Genomic DNA, 6,765 nt, shown 5'->3' with positions numbered 1-6,765 from the left:
TTTAAGCTTAGATTTAAACATTTCCACTGACGTTGCAGATCAAATCTCAGGGGGAAGAACATTCCACAGCACCGGGGCCCGAATGGAGAACGCTCTCGAACCTGTGAATCTCTTCTTGGCTCTTGGGATCACTAGTAGACCAGCATATTCAGAGCAAATGCTCCGGACCTGAACATAGGGGAAAATTACATCTGAAAGATATGATGTTGCAAGTCCATGCATGATTTTGTACAATACCAACATAACCTTAAAATCACATCTTAAGCTAACAAGGAGCCAGTGCAGGTTAACTAAAATCAGGGTAATGTGATCAAACTTTCTTGTCTTAGTTAAAAGCCTCCTGCAGCATTTTGTACCAGCGGAATGCTCTTGATTTTGGACTTCGGGAGACCGGAGAGTAGTGCGTTACAGTCATCGAGACAGGAGGTAACAAACGCATGAATTATAATCTCCGCATCCAACTGAGATAGCATAGGGCGAATTTTAGCGATGTTGAAAAAAATGTTTCTAGTTATATTCTTAACGTGTGTTTGAAAGGAGAGATTGGGGTCAAATATGACACCTACATTTTTGACTGAGTCACTCTGGGTGATATTACATTTGTCAATGTTCAGAGCAGTTTTTAGATGGACCAATAACTAACATTTCGGTCTTTTCAGAGTTAAGGCGCAAGAAGTTGAGTGACATCCATTCTTTTATTTCAGTGAGGCAGGCCTCCAAATTTCCACAGTTTAGTGTAGCAGATTCCTCCATCGGAAGATATAGTTGAGTGTCATCTGTGTAGCAATGGAAACTGATATTATACTTGCAAATATCACCTAATGGAAGCATGTGAATGCTGAAAAGAAGGGGGCCAAGTACTGAACCCTGTGCATCACCACAGGTAACACTAAAGGGCTCAGATGTCATTTCACCATATTTAACACAGTGTGTAATTTCCTATGGCGAATCTAAGGTAAAACATATTAGTTCTCCTTAAAGATAGGAACACAACAATATCAGCTTGTGTTGTAATCATGAAATATGTCACTGCATATATTTATTCAGGTTGTGTAATTTCTCCATTTATAACTTCTTCCTTTATTTAGTTAAAATTAGATAACTTCAGTTACGTTGATTTTGTTGCCAGAAGTGGCCTTGATTGCTGTTGTTAGGTCTGTCACCTTACTTCTTTGAATAGTACACACAATGAGAGACAGGAATTGTACATTTCAGCTCATTGGAAAATTTGATCAGCTCAAGTCCTGAATGTTATCTGGCCAGCGTCTCAACACATCTGCTTGTATATTACAAGAATTCAGACACAGTCAGGAGGAGGGGTCTCAGACACTCCAAGAGGACACAATCGTAAATGGAGTGAGTAGGGGGTATATTCCTAACTGCTTGTCCGGGGGTAGATCATATCAAGCAAACTCCAACTATTATCCTTGTTAAAACACAATTGATACCCTTGGTCAAAGGTTGATGCTATCTTCAGTAGGACAGTGCGAACTCTTTAATTTCAATGTTTGACGTCGTAGCAAATGCATGATAGAATTTTAATCAGCTTTTGGACTGCTCTTTTAATATAAGGAGGCTGGAAAGTCAACTGACTACCCCTGTGTGATGTGCCCGTGGGATCCGACTTCAAACACAAGCGGTGATTTTTTTTTGTGCCCAGAATATTCTGTAAATAAAACCTTGAAAGGATCTGCTCATCTCTTCAGTCTTTACTTTAATTACTTAAGATCTCACTGCCTGGAATCAAACAAACAAGCGTAAGTAAAAATAGATAATTTACAAGATAGTGTAGAGCTCTGCAAAGACAACAGAAAAAAAGTTTTATTTCTATTTGATAAAAGTCCACTTTATTAGTCAGATTTTAAACCACTTCTATTCATGGACAAGTTACCTACTCAATGATTATCCTAATTATTATCAGTGAATCAATTCATACCCAGGATATTCATCCATCAAGGGAAGCACGGCAGCACAGTGGTTAGAGCGTGTGCGGCACAGTTCTAAGGTCTTCGGAACCTCCTGTGTGGGTTCAAATCCAGCTACCGGACCTTACTGTGCGGAGTTTGTATGTCCTCCCCGTGCTTGCGTGGGTTTCCTCCGGGCACTCCGGTTTCCTCCCACATTCCAAAGACATGCATGTCAGGTGGATTGGCCGGTCCAAATTGTCCCTAGGTGTGAATGTGCGAGTGAGTTGTCTGTCTCTGTGTGCCCTGCGATTGGCTGGCAACCAGTTCAGGGTGTCCCCTGCCCACTGCCTGATGATTGCTGGGATGGGCTCCAGCACCCCCGGGACCCTACTGAGAATAAGCGGTGTAGCTAATGAGATGAGATGAGAGATTTATCCATCAAGGGGAGCACGGCAGCACAGTGGTTAGAGCGTGTGCGGCACAGTTCTGAGGTCATGAGATCGAACCTTCCTGTGTGGAGTTTGCATGTTCTCCCCGTGCTTTTGTGGGTTTCCTCCAAGCACTCCGGATTACTCCCACATTCCAAAAACATACATATCAGGTTAATTGGCTGGTCCAAATTGTCCCTAGGTGTGAATGAGCGAGTGAGTTGTCTGTCTCTATGTGCCCAGCGACTGGCTGGTAACCTGTTCAGGGTGTCCCCTGCCCACTGCCCGAAGATAGCTGGGGTGGTCTCCAGTACCCCCGCACTGAGGATAAGCGGTGCAAATAATAATTCATCCATCAAAAGATTTATTAGAGGCACGTTTGAAAATTGAAGATAATATATGCTCATTTTGCAAAATTCATCTTGAAACCATGTTCTTTTCATGCCCAATTGTTCAAGAGTTCTGGCAAAATGTTTAGCTCTGGCTTACTCCTGTCATCTCCAATTTTCCTACCAACTTGACCAGAGATCATATCACATTTGGACTCATTTTACTGGACAAGAATGACGAAAATGTAAAAAGTTTCATCTTATTTACAGCAAAATATTTCATCCACAAACAAAAATATATCAAAAGTGTAAACCTGTTTTTCAGAATGTTGTCAGTGAATTTGTGTTTTTGATTGAATCTTTGAGTTTGATGAACACACCCAGTGTCCAAGGCATTTATAACATACTTTGGAATCTCATTCTTGCATTGATTCAAACAGGTCTTCATTTTTATTCTATTTATTTATTTGTTATCTCTATTCCCACAGCACCTTAAAATGTTTACCCTGCATTGTTTTGTTTTGTTTTGTTTTACTTTTCAATGCCAAATTCGTTTGTATTTGCAATGTTCAAAACAAATCGTTCAAAAGCACAAAACACAAAAAAACACCAAAAACTTTGGAACAGACGAGGCATCACGTGAGGGCCGTGGATTTTTAGAATTAATTTCATATTTCTATCTCTTAAAATGGCTGTTTGTTTGTCTGTAGTGAGACAAAACCAGTTTTTTTTTTTTCAGTGAAAACCTGCTATACCCAGGCCCCATAATGACATAATTCCTTCAGTTTGACACATTCTTGAGCAAATTCCTTTGATATTTAATGTGGGATCTTAGTATGAAGAACCTGAGACGTACAAAAAAGAAAAAAGAGCACTTTCCAGAAAAGTGAAGGGTGTGGGACACACACTTTGAGCCAACATCACTGTTTACCCTTTACCTTAAAGAATTGCACGCATGCGCAATGGTTTAACAAATTAGTTCAATTGCGTCATTGCAATGAGCCACTACATGTAGGACATTACTAATTAATTTCGCTAACTAAATTATATTTATAGAAATATGTCACAGTGCAATCCTAAGTGGTCAACGCAGCATGCTTTTTCTTTTACCTTTAATTTAATAATACTGTAATAACAAAAAGGTTTAAAATCATGGACACTATGTCCAAATACGTAGTTTCCGCATAAAACTAAAATCCACCGAAAAAAAAAATGTCAGCACTGAATTGTACTGTATTTGCAAGGATGCGTTAGTTATAAATATCTGTGAGCGACCCCTAGTGATTGATCACTGCACTTGAATTGCAAGTATTTGAGCTCTGTCATTGACTAAAAAAGCCACTGAGAGGTGCTATAGGAAAAGGTTTAGAAATTGCTTAGTGCAGCGCTATCTTGGGTGAAGCGTAATTAAGGAAAAAAAAGAATAACAAGCACCGCTTAGGTGATTACTTCAAATTCATATAAAGCCAAATTTTGGTATGATTTTATTTGTTCTCCCTGTAGTTGTCAAACATTTATTTACAGTACATAACACAAATATTTTTTAAACCAATAAAAGGAGGTAAAATAAGCAATCAATGATAGGCACAGCTCATCATTCCTTGTATTTTTCCTCTCGTGGTATTCAAAACAATTGTTATTGTACGAACGCTTTAAACACAAACTATAGATACAATTGTGCTTACTCAACCCCTACCTTTTTAGCTATTAAGAGGGCGTAAAATGGTGTCCAATCCAAATTGCCCTCACGACAGGCATAATTCGTTATTTTTTTGGCATTTTAGCCGTTTCTATCAGTCCAAATTATAAACAAATTAGGCATAAAGTTTTAAATTTAATGAATAGCCAGGTTTGTTGTAGCCTAACACCCAAACCGCTAGCTAAGTGCACCTTTAGCATACATTAGCGTAGCATTATTTTTTGGTTGATTCAATTTTTCAATATTTTTCTTATATTTCAAAAGAATGTCCTTCTAAATATTTAATTGTAAATTGCAGATTTAAAAGTTGTTCTCTGTGTTATTGTTGTTGTATAATTTCCTTTTTGTAAACACCAAAATAAATTGATCCTATTTTGAGCATTTAGCTCATTTGAATTGAATGTAGCTAATTTCTACACGGAGTACGGTGCTATTTTGTTTCGTCTTTGCAGGGCCTTTCAGCAATTATTGTTAAATCTTACATGGCAACGGATTGAAGTACTGAAGTTTTTGTAATTTCAGTCAGAGTAGCCATTTTAGCTGTTTCTATCAGTCCAAATTTTAAACAAATTAGTTATAATGAGCAGATAATTGTTACAAAATAATTGAAAGGTCAATGTTATTCTCAGCTTTACATGCATACATTTTGTAGAAAAAAAAAGAAAAATCCTAAGCATGAATTTAGCAAGATGTGTCAGATTGTGTGGCGTGTGCTGCTCTGAGTAATTTCTGAAAGTTCTAAAAAAAAAAAAAATCAAACACATCAAAACATGAAGTCATTATTAGTAGGCATTTATTTTTTTCAATTTTCACATTAGTTTACAATTGGTTTGATTGTTGTCAAGCATTTAAAAAAACAAAAACAAGGAGGCATTATTGCATTTTCTTCAACTACCGCAGCCAGTTTGAAGTCACTCCTTTAACCGTCTTGTTTGCCTTTGCAAAACGCTCAATCAGTTCAGTCAATAAAGTGCTTTTTGTTGTAGAGAAACCTTTTTAACCAGGCCAATACATAAAACCGTAACCATCTTTAAGACAGTAGAAGTAGATCTATTACTTGTGCAAATATTCATTGAAAGTCACTTTTACACGCACCCATACAGGGAACACTCCAATTCACTCCTGTGCTTATTATTGTATTGTGTGTTTATGTATTACAAGTACATGCATTTTGAAATGGGATCTGATACAATATTAAAATCAAAGCATAATTATCAGTAAACACATGCTTTATGTGGTTTTGAAGGGGCAAACCGTGAAATTATTTATTTAGTTCCTATACAATACATGCATGATTTAGTGCAGTACTAAACTACTGCAAACTTGTTTGCCATTTGTTAATGAGTATTTTTTAATATAGGTTTTTGGAGCATATTACCGTATTTTCCGCACTATAAGGCGCACCGGGTTATAGGGCGCACCCCGAAAAAAATAGTTTTTGGTCCTATTTTTGACATGCATAAGACGCACCGGATTATAAGGCGCTACAATGGGAACGTCGACAAGTCAGATAGTTCAGTCAAACTTATTACCCCCTTAACATTCCCAAAGCTTGCAAAGACGCAAATACGGATGCGGTGTCTGTACGATGTCACTCAAATGCATCGTTCAATCATTCGGAAGGTTAAAGTCTTGGGATTCAAAAAATTCCAACCATTCCTTAGTTTCTATTTTCTTTTTCGCTCGCAACTTTACTGTGCATATGACAATAAACACTTGGAATTGAGTTTAATTTAAAAATAGACACTCCATTCCATCCATTATCTGCACCGCTTATCACAGAAACATCGAGTTAAGTCTGTAACAAGATACAGGGACAATATAAAACCCGGAGTAGCTCACCGAAGTCGTTGTGTTCATAATAATGTGCAGCCAATGTCCTCTTATATCCTTGAAGGTAGTAAATCCAGGAGAATAAAATATTTACAAATACAGAATAGAAAAAAATGCTTTCTCTATGCCGTCAGCCACGTGCTATACACATTCATCTTTTTCGGCCAATTGCAGGCTTTGTTTTGCTGTTTAAGCCAATGCCAGCCTGTAAATGATAAAAAGGATCCGCTCCTTGACCTCCGAATAACTTAAGCCAATAGTGATAGATTCAAATGATGATTGACACATTGGTTAGCCAATGAAACGCAGGTAAATAAATCCCAGCATACACCACGTACTACTTAGCGTTCGGGGGAAAATCTAGTCGGCGGGTGCAAGTTAGTTGGAAAACTTTGCGATTTAATATTGATCCATAAATAAGGCGCACTGTATTATAAGGCGCATGGTCAGCTTTTGAAAAAAATAAAGGCTTTTAGGTGCGCCTTATAGTGCGGAAAATACGGTACCTATTTCTAGATGCTCACAACGAACTTTCGTTTATCTCAATAAATAAAACATTTTGGATCAGA

Source organism: Urocampus carinirostris, chromosome 10 (genome assembly GCF_059441175.1).
Source record: "Urocampus carinirostris isolate Australia breed hairy pipefish chromosome 10, RoL_Ucar_1.0, whole genome shotgun sequence".
NCBI classification, from domain to species: domain Eukaryota; kingdom Metazoa; phylum Chordata; class Actinopteri; order Syngnathiformes; family Syngnathidae; genus Urocampus; species Urocampus carinirostris.
The sequence above is the reverse complement of the archived record's forward strand: the minus strand, read 5'-3'. Positions refer to the sequence as shown.